We start from the raw sequence: 23,578 nt of genomic DNA on the forward strand, positions 1-23,578 counted from the left end.
GGTCATTGTTCAGTTTTCTTTCTGTCACTTATTTCCTCAGTGAGCCAGATTTTTGTCCTTGCACGGGGACCAGAATGAGATGCAGGCAATAGTCTAGGAGAGCCTTGATTTTATGGACTGGGGAAAGGGCAGAGGAAATGCAATGTGGGGTGGTAGCGGGGGTCCTTCTTCTGGACATCAGGTTGCCTTGGCTTACAGCTCCTGGAGTTTCTGGGACCCCCCCACTCTTGGTTTGTAGGTTGGAACAGGCCATCTGTGTATGATGGTTGACTTTACGTGTCGACATGAAAGAGCTAAGGGAAGCCCAGAGAGCTAGTAAGACATTATTACTGGGTGTGTCTGAGAGGGTGTTTCTGGAAGAGATGAGCACTGAATAAAGACACCCTCTCACCAATATATGCAGGCATCATTCAACCCATTGAGGACCTAAATAGAACAGAAAGGTGGAAGAAGGTAGGTCACTTTCTATGTCTTCTCCTGTCTTTGGACATTAGTGCTCAGATGGCAGATTGTGGGACTTCCTGGCTTGACCTCTGTGATTGTGTGAGTCAGTTCCCATAGTGAATGATTTTTTATAGAAGTCTATCAATATACCAATATATGTCTATTGTTGACATCTCTGGCTCTGGCTCTGCCTCTACCTCTACTTCTATCTCCACCTCCCTCTCTCTCTGTATCCACAATGGACAAAGCCCAGGTGTCCATCACTTTCCTGAGCAGACCATGGGCTTCCTCCTTTGACACTTCAGGGCTGCTTGCCGTTCCTGACTCTGAAGACCAGAATTTTCCATGTTCGAATGTGAGGGACTCTGTTGGGGCATGGGGCAATGCTCCACAGGAGGCCAGGCACAGAGGTACCTTGAAAAACATGTGAGGAGTCACAGACAGAACACTTCTGTCCCCTGCTGCAACCTCCCAAGCCAGGAGCGGGGCTCAGGGTACTGCTTTTCTGGGATTTAGCCTCTGTTTGCCTGGATCTCAGGCAGGAAGTGCTTGCTTTCATCCCTGCGGACCACACATGCACTTGACTCTCAATGGTCCACAAACAGAAATCAGGGCTTTGGAAATACTTCCTGTGCATAAGTGCGGGGAGTACTAGTCACACAGCCACACTGTGACACTGGCCTTGACATGGGGCCTTGTGGCCATGACATACAGCAAAGAGGCAAATGTCCCGGCCGTCCCCTCACACCATGGGGCTTCTTGGAGGAGTGTCCCCCAGGCTCCTCTGTGTCTGCACGTACACTTCTTCCTGCCCCAGACAAAGGTAGACTCGACTCCCACCTCTTAGTTGATGCTCGGCACAGTTCATTTGCCAAAGGCTCACTATAAAATTTATATTTTTGGCATTTGTACCTCGATAATGTTACTGCTATTTCAAAAATTTTTAAATTTCTAGATGTCACTGAGATAGAAAAGCTGGTTTTTTTTTTCTTTCTCTCTCCCCAGTCACCTTTCAAAACCTAGATGACCTTGGACGCATACACTTAAACGATGTTTATATATGAGCTTTCTTGAATAAGGTTGACTTTTTGGGAGAACCTGCTTTTAATTGCACTGATGCATGTGATCCAGAGGTATGCTTCACTTTATCTGCAGAAAGTGATCCACTCGGATCGAAAGTACAGGTCGCCTGCCAGAAATGTTATGCTTTGCGGGGAGTTGGGTGTATGTTGGATTAAGGGGTTGTCTTTTGTGATTGTACTTTTGTGATGTTTTGAGGGGCCAAAATTAGGAGAAGGTACTTCATTCAAGTCATTTCAGGGTAGAACTAATAGCTACTACCTATTCTAAATCTTTCTGGATGCATACTTGGCATGAGTTACTTCCTGGGACATGCTCTACTTTGATCCCAAGCTATGATCACAGTCATCATACCCTTGCACAGACAAGAAAATGGAGTTTTGGAGAAGCTCCAGCACTCTCCCAGAGTCCCCTGAGCTGGGATGGTGTGACCAACCTTGGACATGCTACCATCACTGGTTCCTGAGACAAACACACTTGGGCAACTTTGAGATGAAATGTTTTTAAATTCCCCTATGGTCAGAACTACTTCATGGAATTCAGTATGCCAACTTGAAATTGTGTGTTTTTTTTTTTTAAATTATAGACTTTAAAAAGATTAAGCTACTGTTGAATGAAAACAAGATAGTTCTGATAGACTATGGTAGGACTGCACCAATATATCCATCTTTCCTTATACTGGTGTCTGATGCCCTTTCTCTGAATGGTAGTCATAATGTGAAAGAGGAAGCGCTAGTGTATAGACACCAGGAACAGGTACCCTTGTGGGGGAGCTAAGATGTGAAGGTCAAGGTCAGAAGACTTATTTTCCATGTCCTTGTATCTTTGGAATTTTTACATGTATAATTTTTATTCAGGAAGAAAAAGTGGGGTGCACCTGCATTTTCCTTCTATATCAAAGGCAAGAGGGAGTCCCATACCCGCTCTCTAGCCCTCCATGAAGAAGCACGCCATTCTTTCATCTTACTGGTTCCTGTGGTTCATTCAGAGCCTGCAGGGTGGCAATCACGGAGAGGGTTCTTCCCCGTGTAATTAGGGACTGCTTGTTTCAGGGTAGGACTGGGTGCACTAGAACTTAGACCAGATTGTGCTTTACATAATCACCCAGCTAGTTTGCCGAGGTATGTTTTGCAGTGGGTTTCCTTAAACAAAAAAGAGGGCGGCCCTATAAAGCATCCCTGATGTGGTCTAATAAAACAGCACAGTTTTTGAATTTCACAGCAGGACATGAATATCATGCAATATTGGCAATTCTTAGCTCTTAAACCCCCTCAGCAACTAAAATCATTACTATAATGGTCTGTGGGATACTTTATAGGCTTCAAATGTTGCCTGTCCCCCCTTGATGCATTTCCTCAGAAACATCCCCTCCAGGTGTTCCCATTTTCTTCTTGGCTTTCCTTAGGAAGGCTAAGCATGGCAGAGACCAGAAGGCTTGGGGTTGGGTGTGGGATCTCCTTAAGAGGGTGGCTTGTTGTTTCTCTCTGGATTTCAGATTTTCTCCTCTGCAGTGTGAGGGACTTGGACAAGGAGTCCTCTGAAACACCCCCTCGAACTCTGGCTTACAGGGTTGACCTCTATGTTCTAGTTCAGAGGGGATGCATGGGGCCGGTCCCCCACTGTGCCTTCTCTCAGCTCAAGGGAAGTTTTACACGTGCCTCCGGCCTCAAGTTTGGCATTTAGGATAAACTCAAATGCGTATGTGAATCCGTGATTAGTAAGGCATCTCATTATTGTTGTTGTTATTGATTTTTTAAGTGTGTTCATTACTCAGCTTCTAAATCCATTACAAAGAACAAATACATATTTAAATATTTATTATTATCCGAGATTGTGGTCATACACTTCCTTAAGCTCCCACTTCCATCTGCTGCATGATTGACTGAACAGATGGGTGTTGCACCCAGTTCTAAAAGCCAGACTACAAAGGCTCTGCGTTTTATACTAAAAGAAAGTATGTAGTGAAAGCAGAGGAAGCACACAGTTCTACCATTTCTTGTCTTAGGTCTTTCCTTTTTATTCGAACAGGAATTCTCTATACAGCTTATATATGACTATAGCATATCGAAGAAGCAGGGTGACTATTAAATTATCTAGGTCTTTTCCTGGGTTTCTTTGCTCCCTTTGGCAACAGTGTTCACCCAGTCTTCCCAGCTAAAAATCGTGCTGCGATTAAACTCCTATACCTCTTGCCATTTACCTGGGTCCCTTAGTTATCACACTCTAAGCACTTTTACAACTTCAGTATAGCTTGAATCTATTGCCCTCTCACCAACCTCACTGTTTTTGTCATAGAGTCCAGGGCTTCAGCTCTTCAGTCTATTTTCCATATCTCTAGGCTTCTGTAAAACAAATGGAGGTACACAGGAATGTTCTAGGAGCACAGACGGAGAAAGTGGAAATGCATGGGCAAAGCATAGTCTTGAGGTGCAGGCTGGGTACACGGGTAGGTGCAAAGTGTGGCCAACTTCTCATACCCTGCGAGGTGATGGGATTTATAAGCAATGGGCTAATGGAGGCCATTGGAAGCTTACGGAGATGACAGGAATCCCATGATTGCTTCTCAGCTGGAGAAAGATATTTCTGTTGAAGATGCAGACAAAGGACTGGAGGGCATAAATTAACTACCACCTGGGGCCAGGGGAGCCTTCCTCAGAGGCTGAACAATGTGAGTGCTGGCCACATACAGAGAGAAGGGGGGGTGTGAAGGAGAGGGTCATCCTTATCGTAGAATCACCAGGATGGAGTTATCAGGGTGGAATGAAAGCAAGAGAGCAGAGTCAGGCTGATGTCCAGGTTTCTCATATAGATGATGGGGTCCATACTGGGGCCTAATAGGGCCACGGAAGACATGGGTGCAGGAAGAGGAGAGGGAAACAGAAAGAGGATGATCAATCTTAAAAATGTTGGGATTACCCATGGGATTATCTGAACAGTGGTGTTTAGTAAACAATAGGAAGCAATAGATAATTAAAAAAATAAAATGTCATTAAAGTAGTGGTCTTATCTGGGGTGCCTGGGTGGCTCAGTTGGTTGAGTCTGACTCTTGATTTAGACCCAGGTCATGATCTTGGGGTGATGAAATTTAGCCCCATGCCAGGCTCTGCTCAGCAGGGAATCTGCTTGGGATCCTCTCTCTTTCCCTCTCCCTCTGCCCCTCTCCTCACTTGTACCTTTTCTCTAAAATAAAGTAAATAAAATCTTCTTTAAAATGTGGTGGTCTTATCTATTCAAGTTAAAAATATGCATAGCCATTACCCAGAAAATCTACCTCTAGTTGTCCAACCCTTGAGAACTCTCATGTGTGCAGAAATGTAAGATGTTTTACTGAGGCATTCTTATAGCATAGAAAATTGGAAATAGCCTCACTGTCCGTGAATCAAGAAACAATAAAATAGAATGCCAACTATTAATATGACAAAGTGTTATATTACAATGAAAAGGAATGCAGTGGTTTGCTGATAAATGTTTTATAATCAGATCTCTGATTTCAGGGGTGCAAATATTCCCATCCTGACCAGTGTCAACCTACCAAGGTGACACCACTGCATATGGAGCTAGGGGAAGGTGGTGGGGCCAGCAAGGGCAAGCCAGCTCCAGCATACCTCCAGGAAAAGAATATGTCCTCCCATGTCAACACTAATAATCCTCAAAATATCAATGGGAAGTGAATAATGCAGGTTATAGTATGATATTAGGGTAGGTTGACATTTCAGTTCATAAAAAGAAAAGTCAAAATTATGTGTTTTCAAATGACATTATATATAGAAGTATTCCTAATTAAAATGAAACCAGACAATAAGCAAAATATCCCTGGAAAGAGAAAACTAGATTTCAATATGAATTTCTCCTGAGGGGAGGTTGAGAGGGAGAAGTAAATAGTAGAAGTAGAATTGGGAAGTGTATTGTGTGAGATGGAAAGCTTCATCTGGAATATTATAATATTTTTGAGAAGATAAACTGATGAATTATCTTATAAGTCATTTTTAAAGCAAAACAAGTACATACTTAACACCAGACCAAAAATATAGGGGGTATTTATTGCTTTGGCTTTCCGACTTCTGAGGAGCAGGGCACCTTTCTGGCCTCCAGGACTGGAAAGCAGTGATGAGTGGATGGGGTCGTGGATGAAGGCTCAAGAGTAAATGCTGGGACCCAGTTTCAGTTGCTCACATTTAATCCTTTCAGTACTGAAATGCTGTCATCTAAACTTCAAGTTCTGGCTATACAGTGTACTTCAATGTTTTGGGGCTTTTTTTGTCTGCTGTCCAGGCCACAGAGTCTCTTATTTGCCAAAGAGAAATAAAATGAGGGACAGGTGCTTTCAAAATTATAATGTCCTTTCAAAGCAATGGAATTATGCCTGAATGATTATGCCCCTCCTCCAATTCACATTTTGGAACCCTACACTGGAGTGTGGTGGCATTTGGAGGTGGGGCCTTCAGGAGGTAATGAAGGTTGATGAGATCATGAAGGTGGGGACCCCATGATGGGATCCTTACATGAAAAGACTGGAGAGTTTGCTTGTTCTCCCTCTTTCTCTCCACCATGTGAAGACACAGCAAGAAGGTGGCCAACTGCAAGATGGAGAAGGACTCTTGCCAGAAACTAACCCTGCCAACACCTTGATTTTGGATGTCCAGCCTCTAGAACTGTGAGAAATAAATGTCTCTTTTTTAAGCCCTCCAATCTAGGGCATTTTGTTATAGCATCCTGAGCTGATGAAGACAAATGGCAAACGTTAAAGAAAGATGATTGAGAAATGTCAAAACCAGCCTCTGAAGACCTGAACACAGGTGCCATCTAATTTAAGACCTTGGAGATATCTTCACAAAGGTCAGCCACCTGGAGCAAGAAATGCTATATTTTATTTTATTCCAGGGGGTACAATGGATTGTCTCTGAGATATCAATGAAAGTAATTCAGTTCCTCTTGTCTCACAAAGGGAAAAAAGGGAGAGATTATAAAGAAATAATATTGACATCTAGGATGTTGGATCACACCAGTTAGAGAAAGTTACTCTGAAAGTAGCCAGATCTGAATATTTCTTTAGAAGACAGCTGGGCCCTAGCCTTGGTGGGGAGTATGAGGCATCAAAACAGGAGAGTGAATTACTTAGGTAACGCAGCTGTGTGGTGGCAGGAATGGGGCTAGACTTCCTATTACCAAGGCCAATCGTGGTAGAAGGGCTGAAAAGAAGGAGATTGGACCTAAAGAGGGGAAATGCTTAAGGAGACATTCCAAAGTAGATCCTCATCACCTATATACTTTAGCTGGAAGGTATTTCTTGTCAGCTGCCCGTGCCCCTGTTACTCAGCTATCCTTTACACTTCTTCCTTTTCTGCTGCACAATCACCAAAGCAGTAGGTGATCCTTGTCTTGAAATACTGCATCTGTCTCCATATTGCCTTCAACAGCTTGCTCCAAAGTAGGAATTCCAGATCTCTCAGTTCTCAGGTAGTCATCCATCACAGCTGGGGAAAATCAATGCTGATGGACTCCCCACCCCTTCGTGTCCTGCGATAGACAGATGGAGGCCTGGCACCTGAGTTGTGCTGACCATGATGCATGAACCAAACAAAGGAAGGGGCTCCAAACATTAGGACAGAGCTAACTAAGGGCAACATCCTTTTCACAGATAAGCCAAATTGTTTTGACTCATTATTATTCCTTAGTATTACAGCATTCTATGGAATCAATAGCTAGTTGGCACCTATTAAATAATAAATAAGACACGGTCTCTACTACTGAGGAGAGATCTATGCAATCGTCGTTATCAGCAATCTTGTAGCAAGAATGGAATAAAGGCTATGCTAGAGGTATCATAAATGGACTTTAGAATTAAATCATTGTAACTGGGGGGTTGGAAAGAAGCTGCTATTGGGCAAACTCAACAAGATATGTAGGATTTCATCAGCTGGAATGGAGGGGAAAAGCATCCCAGGGATTTAGATGATGGCCACGTGGCTTGGAGATGAAGCATTCGTCTTGAACTTAAACCTGTACACGGAAATGACACTAAGAAAAACATCACTCAATCCTGTCAATTCAGTGGGGGGAAAAAAAACAACCCAGTTGAACCAATAGTTTGGCAAGAAGAAGACAAAATAACCAGCTGACTCACCAAATTGTGTTCTCTTTTTCAAGTTATTGCATTGATATTATGCACATTCAGGTGTAATTTACCCCAAAGGAGCTATTGTTTTGAGGAGCAGGAGATTTTCCTTTGCAGAAATAGTACAAATAGGTTTCTGTTTGTTTGTGTGGGCAGCGTGGGATATTATAAAGAAGCAATATGATGTAGAGAAATTGCCATTCAGAGATGTGATATGGTTCGTTTTTAACTGTTTTCAGCAAGGTAGATGGAAAAGTGTTGGATTGTCTTTGCTAGCAGGGCACAAATCGGAGGGTCAGTAATACCACTGTGTACCTGAACAGATGCTGAAAGCACCGCATCGTTCAGAGCTCTTAATCTTTTCCAACTGAGCAAAATGTTCAGCATGAACTTTTAAATATAGTGACACCTCATGTGTCCAATCTGCTGAAATTTGCGGCAGGAAACCAGTAATGGGGAAAGCTGTGAAGGTTTGCAGTGATTAAATGCTGCCAAGAGTCCACATTTTCTTCGGAAACGTAAAGATTGTTGACTTGGCAATTGACAATCAGATAGGATGGGGGTACTTTTTGTAATACATAATTATATCTGCATTATTTGATGGAGAAATCAAAGTTAGGGCTTGGACCTATGATGTTTCCAGTGTCAAACTGGAATAAAATACTTTTTTTTTCAAACTACTGATTCAAGTCAATATAGTTGTAAACATTACCTCACAATATATGCCCTATTTTAGAATTCTTGATGAACGGTATGATAAAGTCCAATATAATTTGCTTACGTGATGGATAAGGACTTTCCATTTCTACCATGCCCATGACTGTTAAGAACCCTAACATGTGAGGCACCTAGGTGGTTCAGTCGGTTAACCATCTAATTTTGGCTTAGGTCATGATCTCAGGGTCCTGGGGTCGAGCCCCATGTTGGGTGCCCTGTTCAGTGAGCAGCCTGCTTCTCTCTCTTCCTCTGCCTCTCCCTCTGCTCATGCTTTCTCTCTCTCTCTCAAATAAATACTTTTTTTTAAAGAACCCTAACATACATTATTCCCCCCCCCCTTTCTCTCTGTCTTTCTGTCTGTCTCTCTGTCTCTCACTGTGATATTTTCCTTGCTCTGGATGGGTATCGAAGTAAATGAGCGATTATAGTGTTTGCTCACTGGTAATATTTCTAGAAGGGAAAGCTAGTTCCTGCAACCAACATTTATTAAGCCTCTATTCTGAGAACGTAGATGCAGAAAGGAGTAAAGCCCCTTCCTTCATTACTGGCACAGGGTGGAGGAGAAAGAGACATGGTCTGACCTGGTAAAGGAAGTTGGTAGGTAGAGTGATCCATGAGGACATGCAGCAGGGGTGATGAGGTTTGGGGTGGAGGGGAGTCAGGAAAGGATTTGTAAGACTGATGTCCCTGCTGAGCACTGGGCTCCTGGTTCTAAACTGTTGGATCCCGAGGGCCTGGAAAGTTTTAAATTAACAAACAGTTGTTAAATGAATACATACATGAAACTGTGACCATACTGCCCTGTGGCGATGTGGATATAATTAGTAAGAGTGCATCTTTAGCCACAGACTTGCATCTCCATCTACTTTCCCTGACTTTCATCTTCAACGTGATGTGGTCCTCGCCTCTCTGCCTCCTCCTCGCATGTTCATCTTTCCATTGTGCTTCGGCAGATTCACCAAGCTCCATGTCACCTGCTCCTGGCTTGGCCCAGCCTTCACCCCAACGACACCTGTGGGTCATCCCCACTGACCTACTGAGAGGTCACGGAAAAAGGTGATATGATCCAGCCACAATCAGCAGCGTCGTTTTATTTATTAGTAGTTTAGTCCATTTATCATGGATTGTTTCAAGTTTTTCACAATGCTTTTGATCCCCCTTGCACGTCCATAAGATAGGCCTAACTGCACCTGTTATTTCCATTTTTAAGCTCAAAGCCCAAGTCGTTGAAGCAAGAAGAACCACAACCAAGGCCAGGGGAATAGCAACAAATGCAATGTGGTTTTTCTAATTCCTAGTCCAGAGTTCGTTTCCTTCCTTCCTTCCTTCCTTCCTTCCTTCCTTCCTTCCTTCCTTCCTTCCTTCCTTCCTTCCTTCCTTTTCTTTCTTTCTTTCCTTTCTTTCTTTTCTTTCTTTCTCTCTCTCTAAATTCATTTTTTGTATCAGGAGTTTATTCACCAGAGCAAAGCCAGGAAAAGGACCTGGTGTGTTGCAGCGGGAAGCTACCCGGAATCCGACTGAATACTACCCATTTTCCCAAAGAAGATCCAATCTCCAACCTGTACCCGTGGACATGTGATGAGAGATTAAGGTTTGATTTCGGAGAACCAAATAAAGAGAGGCAGAGGGTGATTTTGACATTTTCGAATATGTGCTGGAAGGCTTTGACATCTGTGACCTCAATAATTGGAAGGTTTCGCCATGCTGTGAGGGGGGTGGGGGGCCAGCAGGCAGCCCCTGTCAGATACCATGTCAGATTGATAAATGCGTTATTTGGTGCTCTGTCAAAATGCTCATGCTAGCTGGGCGTGATCTCTCGCGCATGGAACCCGGGCTGCGCCATCTGCTCGCTCTGGAAGTGCAATCGCAGCCCGCACCCCACGCCCCAGCCGGGCCTGCGACTTGCCCCAGCGCAGGGAGGACTCGAGCGTCTGGAGACACGCCAGGCTCCCATCTCCTGAGCACAGGCCTTGGCCTCGTGGGGACTTGGGAGAGTTGCTCTCAGGCAGCGTGGCCCAGGCTCTGATAAATCACCGTCGGCGTCCCTGCCACACTCAGGGACTGCTCAAGCCGTGGCTGAACGCTAATGTTTTTATAATGTGCCGTCTTGGCGACAGATTGCAATGGGAAAGCAGGCTGTTCGATGCCCTTTGTTTCTCTTCAAACAAGGTTCTTTCAGAAATCATCACTGTCATCAAAGCAGGGTGGCGTCTGTGTGGCGGAGCCAACTGTGACCCGGGCTGCGCGGTGCTCCATCCCTTTGGATGGCTTTGCTGGCTATCAGCTGCGGGGGTCCCGGCCGGTGGCAGGACAAGGGTGGGACCCGGTGCCTGGTTAATGCTCAGGCCCTGTGAGGACTCTGTCTTTGTGTCTAAGAGGCAGTAGGGCATCTTGGGGACACTGGGCTGGGACCCTTGACTGGGATTCCTTGAGCAATGTGGTGGCACCAGGGCTGAGGGCCCCAGAGCCCCCTGCCTGCTCCCTGCCGTTTACTCTCCTGGCTCTGGGACTGTCACCAAAGCTCTGGGCCTTGCTTAGTCCTTCCATGAAAAGGATATATACATATATATATATTTTTTTTTTAGTTGTGTCATAATGAACACATTATGATTTTTTTGATTTGTGTCATAAGGAGCATAGTATGATTTTGCCCTTCCTGCCACTTGGCTCCTTACTTGATAATGCTGCTTTTCTTAAGTTCAGGTGCCTTAAAGGCAGAGGGGTTCTAGTAGAATAGCCATTGCAAGCCAGATTTGGAGGATAAAGCATCCCACTATGTCACACAGATGTGTCACACAGATGTATCACCGTGTATGGATGATGCAGTGACCATTTTTTTTCTAACCTTCCAATATGAACTTAGACAATTATTATTATTATTATTATTATTATTATTATTATTGCAACAGAATATGATGATACCTGTGGGGACAATCGCATGGCTGGAATGATCAAGGTCCTGAAAGTCTCTTCTTCTCAGGGGCCATCTGTCCACCTTCTGGGCTGATGCAGGTGTCCTGGTTTTAGTATTCTTGGCTGACGGGCATCTGGACTTAACACTTCCAATGCCAGGCAACTTACCATCTTGTCACATAGCTGAAAGTGTCTGTGAAAGACCCAGAACACTTTGAAGGCTTATTGCAGGTGTGGGCGCCCGTCCGTCTTCTGTGAGGGTCCAGAGAGTGACATGTTGGGCTTCATGGGCCATCTGGTTTCCGTCACAACCGCTCAGTTCCACGGGGGTGGCTTGATAGCTGCCACAGACAATCCATAAGCCAATGGGCATCGCGGCATTCCAATAAAACTCCGTTTGCCAAGTTGGAGGGGAGGCTGGATTTGGCCCCCTGACCACTGTTGCTGACCTCCGGCTAAAACTGTGTCAAATATATTAGGCAGGTGCAGTTGCAGTTTCTATTTGTCCCACCTGAAGCCTTGAGTATCTGAGAAGCAGAAGCAATCATTGTTTCCTCCAGCTCCTTGGCACTTTTGCTTTTCCCCTCAAATTGAAGGGGCACATCTTTCAAATCCAAGATACGCCGTGTGCACGTTTTTCAGGTGATTTGTTTTTTAAACCAAGAGTTATTCATATGGTTAATTTTATTTTATTTTAAAGATTTTATTTATGAGAGAGAGAGAGAAAACGAATGAACGGTGGGGGAGGCAGACTCTGATGAGCAGGGAGCCCGATGTGGGGCTCAATCCCAGGACCCCGGGGTCATGACCTGAGCCAAACGCAGACACGTAACTGACTGAGCCACCCAGGCACCCCTATTGTGGTTCATTTTAAACACCAAACAGACATTAATTCAAAATATTGTAAAAGACAATCTGCCCATGGCTTGGGGATGAGAAGTACTGTGTTCTTGCAGTAGAGAAAGAGGAGCATATGGAGTGGGATATAACTTTTTTTGTCTTTTCCAGACTAAGGAATGGTATTTATGTTTGTTTTAATGGCATCTGAAGAGATTTCGTGAAACCCAATTAAGGTGAGTGTCCCTCAGAGCCTTTCCTTCTGAGTGAAATGCTCTCGACCACTGTCTGCTGCAGGCTGAGCGGATACCAGACGGGATCTCTGACTACGTGGTCTCCCCTGTAAGGGGACAGCGGTGGCCAAGCTGAGCTCGGGGCACGTGGGCCCAGGGCCAGGTGGGTCTGATTTTGATCCTGGGTCTGCACACAACACTTCTTTCCCCTCTTGGAATCCCCCTGCATGTTCAGCAGCTCCTCGGGGAGAGGGGATTGATGCCATGAAGGGGAAAGGAAGGTACCTTCCTGCAATCATCAACCAGGCTGGTCCGCAGCCGGCTGGCTTCTGTGACTGGGCCTCTCTTATGCTTCGCAGGCTCCTGTGGCCAGGCCATGGGCCGGGGATCTGCCAGCTGCAGCGTCCTCAGCTCCCCCTTGCCTCTGCCGGCCTGTACCCAAGAGCCTGTTTTTGCCATGGCACCACTCTAAGTGATACCCCGTGCTCCATTTGGGCCACTGTCCACTTGGGTGGGGGGACTGCTGCCGCCTTATTAGGATGGGTGCTCTCTGCAGAAGCGGCCTCCTGAAGGGTGCTCTCTTTCCAGTGGTCGCCCCTTCAGTGGGGCCCAGGGAATAATGGTCTGGCCTGCTTTTGCTGCACACAACACACGCTCTCTCTCCTCACTGTGCACACGATTTTGCACTGAGCCTGGTCTGTGGGTCTTTGTTCGGGAAAAAGTCTTTCTCTTCAGTAGTTCCAGCCCTCTTTGCAACTTTTATGTTCAGACTCTTCCCTCCTTTCCACTATTCAGAGCATCCAGTGGCTGTCTGAACCCTGCTCACACAATCTGTCCCTCCCAGGGGGTTTTGCTCGCCACGACATACCCCACGACGGAAGCACACTGATGCAAACAGAAGTGGGCCAGGGGTGGCGGCCACCTCCCAGGCCCCACCAGAGAGAAGCAGACCTGCAAGCGCCCTGAGCGTGATTCCAGCATGTAGTAAAGTTTCTAGAAACAGTCACCAACAGGCTTGCGTCTAGCCAAGGACATCTCAGAGGCTGGAATTCCTCCCGTGTGCTCCCTTGCCTGTCTTGTTGTCTGTCTTATGTCCCTGCTAGCAGTCTTTGGAAACAGGAAACCGAAAGGATGTGAGTGTGTGTCAGGGAAGTCACGAGGGACACGCTTTACCACGTTGGCCTCGCTGTCGCTGATGTGGAGCCAGGGAAGGCAGCGCCCGTCCTCCCGGGTAGGCCGGTGCCGGCTTGCACACCACCTGCCGCAGGAAATGCACACATCAGCCCTAGGGCTGTTGGTAGGTGATGTCAGAGCGTGGCATTGACAGGGGCTCTGGAACACTCTGGGCCATGCAAGGAGGCAGCTTTGGCGGCAGCAGGCCCCACTCTGCCAGTCCCTCGGGTGGCATGCCCTGGCCTCAGGAGCTTGGGCGAGCTGACGACCTTGACCCTCAGTTTCCTCGCCAGCACCATACAAATGCTACTTCTATAAATACTATTTTCTCTAACTACCTCCCAGCACCACTTTTAGGATTAACTACAAAAGCACTTCATAATCTGCAAAGTGCTTTCCGAGTGCAAGGCTGTCTTATAACTGGTGACAGAGGGGGTAGGTCTCCGGGTTACATGCATTTCTCACAGATCGTGCAGACACAGAGCATAGGATAGTAATGAAAAAGCATATGTTCTGTTCCCGAGAAGCCCGAAGTCTCGCATCAGCACGGGGATCCTGAACGAATGCACGAATGGCCAACCTTAGTTGCTGTCATAAGTTCTGGAACCGCTTCTGCCTGAATTACTCACACCATGGGAGGAAAGAAAGGCAAAAAGAACACTGGGGACAGGAACTGGGTTTTGAAGTCAGACGTGTTTAAGTCCAAAAGCAGGATTTTCCATGTAGAAGCCAACCCACCCCTGGGAACCCCAGTTTGCTCAAAGGTAAGAGAAGAGTAGCAATTCAAATATCAGTCCGGCAGCACCCTCGTTATGCAGAAGACGACAGCTCGAGAGCCCAAGAACTTGCTAGAACACAGGGGGCATGATCACTCCCCTCCACCATGCGGCAGGGGCGGGTAAGAATAAAAACCCCACACGGAGGTTGGGTACATCCAAGCTGTGCTTTGAAATAAGCATATAAGTTCTCCAAGTGCAAGAGTGAGGGTGAGCCCTTCTCGGTAGAACATCAGGCTGCATGGCAGGAGTAGGACCCCTGGGGAGTGGTGCGTGGGGAAGGGGGAGGCATAGAGGACTCCCTGAGGCCAGTCATGGGTCCTTCATCCCTTTGACATGACTTTCCTGGCATTTTTGCCGAAAGAGATCTGACCGTTTGGGATGTTTTAATAACAGTTTTATATTAAGTGTGTATTTAGCTCCTCTTTTCCTCTCTCTGAGCTTCCTACCCAGAGGGATTTTTTCAAGGGGACAGAAGATGACCAGTGTTTATCTTCTGGCTTTGACAGATCCTTGTATTTCCAGAGGAAATGTGGTTTGTGTGAGAAATAGCAACTGAAGATGATCCAGTCCTGGTCTGCGAAGAGGAGTCCAGCCCAGGTGCAGTGCTTGAGTGTGAGGGGTTTGAAGGGGGAGAAAGAGTAGTGGTGTGTGAGTACAAGTGCACATGTGTATGCTCTGTGAGTGCTGGTGAGAATGTACACATGTGGGATGTGTATGCGAGTGTGTGTGCATGTGTGTGTGCATGCATGTGTGCATGTAGCATGTGCTATGAGCATGAGTGTGTGCATGCATGTGCTGTGTGCATGGATGTGTGTGCTGTGTGCGTGTATGCATGTGTTTGGGTGCATGCATGTGTGTATGCTTATGTGTATGTGCGTGGCTATGTGCTCTCTGTGTATACAAGCATGTGGGCATGTGAGTGCCTGTGCATATATATGTGTGTTATGGATATGTATGCTGTGTGTGTGTGCATTCATGTGCACCTGTGTGCATGTGTATGTGTGCTACGGGTGTGTATGCTGTGTGCGTGCATGCATGTGAACTCATGTGCATGTGTATGTGTGCTACAGGTGTGTATGGTGTGTGTATGCATGCATATGCACTCGTGTGCATGTGTATGTGTGCTACGGGTGTGTATGGTATGTGTGTGCATGCATATGTGTATGTGCATGTGTATGTGTGCTACAGGTGTGTATGCTGTGTGTGTGTATGCATATGTGCCTATGGGTGTGTATGTGTGCTACAGGTGTGTATGCTGCACGTGTGTGCATGCACGTGTGCCCTTGTGCACGTGTGCTGTGGGCATGTGTGAGTGTTGAAGGCAGGAGGATCCCTGGGCAGTGAGGCAGGCCCCAGCACCTGGAGTCTGGTGGCTGAGGCTCCCAGCACAGAGGCGCCGCTCCCTGGGTGTGCGTGTTGCACGGCCGTGCACAGAGCCGGCACAGCCGCCAGCCTGCAGGGGATCTTGGCTGGACTCCTCTGCTCGAGGCTCGCATGGGCGCTCCTGCTGTGTCCTTGGGGGCCAGATCCCATTCGCTCCGATGAACTCTCCAAGCCAGTTCTGGAAAAATGCCGCCGTCCGTGTTTGGACTGGGGTTAGACACACGTGCACTCCTCTCCTCCCATCAAGCTGGGGGGAAGCAGTGTCGAGAGGGCAGCACGGGAGGTGCAGGTGTGCTCTTGGGGAGGTGCCAGGCCCGACGGGTGCCAGAGGCTTCGCATGAACATTTGTTAGGCTGGAGAAAGTTCCTCACAGAAGCAGCCAAACGGAGACTTGAGTGTCATTTTTTTTTTAAGTTTTTTTTTTAATTTTATTTATTTATTTATTTATGATAGTCACACACACAGAGAGAGAGGCAGAGACATAGGCAGAGGGAGAAGCAGGCTCCATGCACCGGGAGCCTGACGTGGGATTCGATCCCGGGTCTCCAGGATCACGCCCTGGGCAGGCAGGCGCTAAACCGCTGCGCCACCCAGGATCCCGAGTGTTTGTCATTTCATAATAAAATCCAAAGAGATGAGTAGAAATCACCAAGTTTTTTGTCTTCACCTGGGAAGAAGTCAATATTATTTAGGTGAAATGTGAGATAGCCTCCATTGGGCTCTTTTGTCAGGGGTCAGTGACACGGGAGGCCAGTACATACCCCCAGGAGATTTACTTCCTAGAGTTGCATTGACCTGATTCGATAGCTGTTTGTTGACTGAGAAATATACTATTGTGAGGTGTAGACAACAGCCAGGGAAGCAATGGGGACCCAGTGAGAATGGATATTGGGCACATGTGTGCAGAGCACCTTCCCTGTGCCAGCGCCGACCTGCCTCCCGACTCCATGTCGGTGCTGACCAGGCCCAACCCTGCAGAGTAGGCATTACTTCCACATGACAGACGAGGAAACAAAGGCGCAGAGAGGTGAGGGAATTTGCCTGAGGTTACAATTGGTGGAAGACTCAGCGTTGGAACGGACGTCTAGCTAGCGCCAAGTCTTATACTTTCCCCAGTTCATGACGCCATATCACCGAAAAATAGTATTTAGGGAGGCATGTGTGTGCATTTACCAGTGTTTCTTCCACACTCTCCCATGAATGCCTCTGTCCTTTGAGAAAATGGAAGAGCAAGATCTCACTCATTCTTTGAAATGATGCATTCCCTACTGGTAGCTGAAGATTTTCCTTTATAAAATCCAATCATCAAACAAGAAGATGACCCTAATATCACTGTTTTGCGAGTAGTTTCCATCCATCCACTGATTCATTCATTCATTCATTCATTCTGTATTCCTTTACAGACATGCGACTTACGTACAGGAAATGCAAACAATGAAGGAAGAAATGAGGAAGCAAAGCCATAAAGCAGAGGGATTAGTGCTATGGTGCTAAAATGTAATATAGAGTTTTCTTGATAAAAAAAATATATTTTGATGGACTCCGATGTCTACCATCACATAATTGTGCTTGCTTTCTTCTTGGGTTTTAGATAATTGGTGGTCAAGCCTCTTATTTTCTTTCTTTTTTTTGAAAGGTTTTATTTATTTATTCATGAGAGACACACAGAGAGAGGGAGGAACACAGGCAGAGGGAGAAACAGACTCCCTGTGGGGAACCTGATGCAGGACTCGATCCCAGGACCCCAGGATCACGACCTGGACTGAAGGCGGAGCTAAACCACTGAGCCAGGGCAGCCCCGGTGGCGCAGCGGTTTAGCGCCGCCTGCAGCCCAGGGCGTGATCTGGAGACCCTGGATCAAGTCCCACGTCAGGCTCTCTGCATGGAGTCTGCTTCTCCCTCTGCCTGTGTCTCTGCCTCTCTCTCTCTCTCTCTGCATCTCTATGAATAAATAAATAAAATCTTAAAAAAAAATAAAAAAAATAAAAAATAAATAAATAAACCACTGAGCCACCCAGGCTGCCCATGTTATTTTCATAACACCCCCTACTTTTCCTTTCCCAGTTCATTTCTTTGCCTTCCTTAGGTCCTCACTTTGCCCATCTATAAAATGGGGTGGTGGTTGAATTGACCCTGACCTGAGCAGCAAACTCTCAAGACTTTTCAGTTTTACCACTCTTCAGCAGTGCCCTACATTAGGATGATGCTGAGGGCAGACAACGAGTATTAAAACACACACACACACACACACGTACTAGGAATTGCACAAATATTTCTTTTTTTTCACAAATATTTCTTATACAGATTGATAAACTGTTCCAAGCTGACCCATACCAAAGTCAAACTGCAGATACTCAGCTACCATCTTTCTTCTCGATACCATATAGTTTGGCCTAGAATCACTTCAAACCAGAAAGTGAGCCATACAGGGGACCAGTTTTCCCTGTATTTTCATAGACACATTCTATCGTAGAGTTCTGCTCTAGCAATCAAGTAAAATGGCATGAGTACATTATTTTTAGCTGGCATGGATTGTGAGAAGATCATCCCCAAAGGAGCACAAAGTCCTTAAACTTTCAGGATACAATCATTCACTTCCTAGAAGTTTTGGGTCAAATGTAAGTTGGGCCAGAATCCATTTTATTTCTTCTGTATTTTGCTGTCCGTCACACAAGTTTAAATCATAGAAGTCACATAAAGATAAGATTTTTTAACATTCTGGCAAGGAGAATTGCTATTCTAGATGGAGTTGTGGAGAGGCTGAATTTTCTTCTAATATAGAATATTTATAATTTAATTTGAATTATAGAGTGAGAAAAGCCAGAATCGCACAATAGAAGGGAATCCTTATTAAACAGAAAACCTCACTTCAAGCCAAAGTACTATATTCTTAAAAGAGAAGAAACACCTAATAACCTATATCATCAGCCAATGCCATGAGCTGCCTTTTTTTCAACAAAGAGAAAAAAAAACAAACAAACCCTGGTTTCCAAGAAAAGTAACACCCATAAAACAAAGCATTCATAATTTGTGAAATCAGATCTAAAGTCCCCACTTTACTAACTACCTAAAGTCAGAGATTCCAGATTAATTTATTAAAGCTTTTACATTTTAATTGTGCATAAAGATTAGGAGAAAAACACATTATAAAGGAAGTTACTGGAGCATCTTTGCTTAACTTGGAAAGGCAATAGGCCGACAATGCTTCTGTGACTCTCAGCCCCTCACCCAACTTCCAGCCCACTTTTAAAAGGAGATAAAAAATCGTAGTAGTGAGAATTTCTAAAGAGAAAAGACAAGAGGGGATCCATATGTCTCTTAGTGTTTGGGAGGACAGAGACTAGCGTGTCAGAAGCAGGCATCAGTTTCTAGACTAGAAACGTCTACAAGAATAAAGCTAGCTGGATCTGCCCCAATGTCAGGGCAGTTAGAAGGGTTACGTGACAGCCCACTGATCTTTCAGTATTCGGTAGACAAATTCATGAAGTATTTCCCTTGGACCAGAACGATCCCCGCAGAAATTTGCTGGACTTGGGACATTCTGAACATTCTCTACCCCAAAGACCTCTCTCCACCAGGGCAAAGTGACTCCAGAATAAATGGTTTAACCCAGATAGGCCCTAAGGAAGAGTTGGAGGGTGTTGGGGGAAGAACGCATCACCTGCATTAGGGGAAGTTTATGTGGAGGATCACTGCACATCCCAAGAACCCACAGTCGTGCCCCTTGGGAGAATTGAGAATGGGGGGATCTGGCACGCAGAAGGGACCCGTGATGGAGGAGTCAAGGCTGCTCTGTGTATATATGTGTATATATATATATATATGTATATATATATATATATATACACTTCCCCCATAATTCTGTATTATATATAGTGGCATTCTCTCTCTCCTTGTGCTCCTTTTGCTAACTTTACATTTGTTGAAAAACTAGAATATCTTACCTCTGAAATGTTGATGCTTACATCTTTTTTTTTCTTTTTTTTTTTTTGCTTACATCTTTTATGATAAAAATAGTAAATATGTTTCTTAGTTGGTTAATCTGACCTGAATCTATGAATTATAGTGGTGAAAAAGCCCCCAAACTTTCTTTATCTAGAGCCTACGGTGTGCCCAGCACACATAGTATTTTCCCCTCTTTTCCTCATGTCAATACTGCAAGTAGGAGCATCATCCCTACTTCACCTATGATAAAGCTGAGGTAACCAGACAGGCTTCTGCATATTGGCACTTCTCGAGGCAGAGCCCATGGGGACGCACCGCCTTTGCCTTTGTGCGAGCGACACTCCCTCCCTGGCGCACTCTTTCTTCATTTTTTGGCTCCAAGTAGATGCACGTCTGTGTGTGTGTTTTAAAGTGCAGTGAACTGCACAGTGAAGTTCTTTTTCTCTGCAGATTTTGTAGGTGTAACATCTCAGCCCACACAGCCCACCTGCTCCGATCTCTGTTTCATCTTTAACAACTGGTGTTTTTAACAGTGGTGCTGACTCTGGATTAGCTACGGAAGCATGAAGCGACCAGAGAGATGTGAGTCACCGGGCCCGTTGAGAGGAGCCTGGAGCCAGCTGTCCAGCGGATGGCTCCAGGCCCCCTGCCCTGTCAGAAGGGAGAAGGTCGTGGACCCAAGTGTGGCTGCTGGTGGGAGACGAGTAAACAGAGGACAATAATGGGGCCGTGGGGGTGCAGGAGGAAGAAGTATAATGAGGTGAAAACCTTCTCCACATGCAGGTGTGTGGTTAACATTTCGGTTTCACTTTGTGCATGTTTTCGCAGGAAATTTCACAGGAAGTTTCACATTTTTTTTTTCCTCCCAAGAGAAGTGACCTGATAGGACAATGACAAATTCCTTGGCTTCTGCGTGACCCCCCAAGGACACTGTGCATAGTTCTGAGGCTTGATGGGGGCTCTCGTGAGCTTGACAGATGGGAACAGTTTGATAACTTATAACCTTTTGTGAGAATCCCAATCCTGGAGACTTCAGAAGCCTGTGTTGTGGCCCCCACCCTTCCCCCTGGGAGTGAGGAGCCTGTCCCAGTCAGCTGCCATCCATTCAGCACAGCACAGAGCCCTCATCTCTTCTTCTCTGGATTCACATCGCAGACTAGTAGGACAGCTGACCACACTGTGGTAGCATTAGTGTTGTTTAGAAAGACTTTGTGTCCACCTCTCTGTGGACTTAACAATGTATTTGTGTTAACTGTGCCATTAAAACTTAGCATACTCATGTGACTTGCTGTGCCATGTTAGCCCGCAATATTCTGGAGAGTCACCCTTTGTTACTCAGGGTAAGAGTGAAGCCAGTGATGATGGTGAGCAAGTCTCCACAGAGGCAGGATGGTCCATCAGTGTGAAGGACACAGGCATGTCGGTTATGTAAGCCTCTCGTGACTATTGTGATTAGGTCAGCAGCCAGAGCCCACCCCCTGAAACAAGAGCTTCAGAACACAGTTGGTTGTGTTCTCGCTCCTCTTGCAACCACGCATGGGCATGCCATCTCATGCCAACCCCAGTGATGGTTCCTACCATGATCTTCCTGCAACATTCATTAGTGTGGTCCAGTAGTGCTGCCTCCAACCCACGGTTAAATAATTCTCCGAAGCTCAATCATGTAATCTACAATCAAAATTCCCTGTTCTACAGGTTGGTTCAAGAATACATGTTAGAGTATTTTAGATATTTAGACTATTTACTATTTTTTATATTCCTCAAATGAATGGGACCATATAATGTGGAAAGGAGAGAAAATGAGTGAGAAATATCAGTGAGGGGGACAGAACATGAGAGACCCCTTACTCTGGGAAACAAAAAGGGGTGGTGGAAAGGGAGGTGGGTGGCAGAGTTGGGGTGACTGGGTGACAGGCACTGAGGGGGGTACTTGATGGGATGAGCACTGGGTGTTATGCTGTATGTTGGCAAATCGAACTCCAATAAAAAACATACAAAAAAAAGATATTTAGACTATTTAGAGCAGCTGTTGACAAACTATGGTCACAGCAACTTATTTTTGTAAATAGGGTTTTATGAGCCTTTGACACGCCCATCCATTCGCTTAGGGACTATGGCAGATTTCATACTACAAAGGCAGAGTTGTGTGGTTGTGACAGAAACCTATGGCCCATAAAGCTGAAAATATTCACTACCTCCCCCTTCACAGAAAAATATTTGCTAGATGAATAGTTAAAATCTTCCAAATATGTTGACGTTCTTGGTCAGAATTTCAGGAAGCGTTTAACCCAGAGGATCCAAGGTTAGGTATCCAGTAGTGGTTAAGATGGGGCTACTTTAATAGTCAAAAAAAAAAAAAAAAAAAAAAAAAAAAGCTATCTACAGGCTCTAGTGGCAGTTAGATTACTTTGAATCTGAAAGATCAGTAACTGCATCCTTTCATCTAGAGGCTTGAATCTCGGGTTGCCTGTAACCCCTTTCTAGCTACGACCAGGATCACACTGACCTCTTGTGTGAGATGCAGAACTTGAAAGCTCTGGGCAATTCCTCCTTTTTATCTGACTCCACCAGGTCTGAGCTTAGGTGTCACACTCCAAGGAGGATCCCCGGAATCCCAGATAAAGTGAGGTCTCCTGGCTTACTCCTCATTCACATGCTTCATACCCCTGTGGGTCACCTTGTGTCACTAGTAACTTCTTCCTTCCTGACTTAGCTTCTGGCTCCGCAAAGCCAGAACCTGTCTGCTGCCTGACAACGTGCATCCTGGCACAGGCCCTAATGCAGAGAAGGTGCCAACGAATACTTTGGCACTGGTGAACACCAGCTAGAGTCCTAAAGGCTGGGGCTACAAAATGCAACTCATTATGTAGTCTCAGGAATGCTAGTCCTAAAACTCAGGGCCATGAGCATGTAACTTACTTAACTTCCCTGTAACTAGACTCAAGCTTATGAGCAACAGCACATAGGAACTCCATTGCTGCTTGCAAGGGGTCACTTAACTCATAAACCCAGAACCCCAGACTTTAGGGCAGAACCCAATTCCTTCCTCTTTGGAAACTATTCAAATCTTAAATTCTTGCTTTCTCCTTTTTTTTCTTTTCCTTTTCCTTTTCTTTTTCTTTTCCTTTAAGAGAATCAGGTTCTGGATGAGGGCTGTAGACCAAGCTCATGGGTGGCCTGGCTCTGCTTACATAATCTTACACATTACCTTCTGTTTCACTGTAGTCTTGGCTGGCTTCTCATTACACTGTCCACACCCCCACCCTTGAATATGCCATGATCCCTAGGTTGTACAGCTTTCTTTCAGGAACCATTACTTCCTTGAGACTAGAGGCCAGCTCTCAGACATTACTGGGTAGAAGGTAGGTGTGGGTGAAATCCCCAAGTGGCATTGGTTTCTGTGGATTCTGAAAGTCTGCTGTCAATCACATTGCCTGAATCTGTTGTTTATGTGTCATAATGGGTTAAGATGGGACTTTCAATTAAATGAAAGTTTCTTAGGGAACACCTTAGAAAGCTCTCCAGTGCCCTTCTGCTATGGGATCTCCAAGTTATCTAGAAATTCCATTTGTCCTGCTCTTATGCCCTCTTTAGGCCTTGGACAGAGGGGTGGGTTAGGGACATGAGCGCTGTCAGAGACTCATGGCCTTTTAGTTGTGTATTCTCTGCTCTTCCTTCCTCTCACCTGGATGCCAACTGTTGAGCAACCTCTCCAGAGGTGGGAAAGCCTCCCATCATACCAGCCTGTGCTCTTATAAAGGATGGTGTAGTGTGGACATAAGCACATGTCCCCAGGTTCTGATTATGCTCTAGAGGAAGAGTTTTCTCTTTCAGGAGCCTGGCTCCTAGTATAACAGGGTTAGACTTTCACAGTTATGGTCAATAAAGTGAGAGCCAAGAACCCATTCTGGAATATTGATATGCAATGTCATTCCTGTTGCAATAATCCCAGCTATCAC

General features: G+C 45.7%; 1 long non-coding RNA gene across 2 annotated transcripts in view; it reads right to left on the reverse strand.

The window, feature by feature from the left end:
- Positions 1–23,578, reverse strand: part of LOC102151619 — a 68,931-nt gene that overhangs the window by 26,608 nt on the left and 18,745 nt on the right. The window contains exon 4 of one of the 2 annotated variants that reach the window (XR_005371997.1): positions 3,821–3,866. The exons of the other annotated variant lie outside the window; for it this stretch is intronic. This is a non-coding gene — a long non-coding RNA (uncharacterized LOC102151619). Of the gene's footprint in view, positions 1–3,820; positions 3,867–23,578 lie in introns of those variants that run through there. 2 annotated transcript variants of the gene reach the window in all.

The sequence above is a fragment of the Canis lupus genome, chromosome 17, assembly GCF_011100685.1.
Source record: "Canis lupus familiaris isolate Mischka breed German Shepherd chromosome 17, alternate assembly UU_Cfam_GSD_1.0, whole genome shotgun sequence".
NCBI classification, from domain to species: Eukaryota; Metazoa; Chordata; class Mammalia; order Carnivora; family Canidae; genus Canis; species Canis lupus.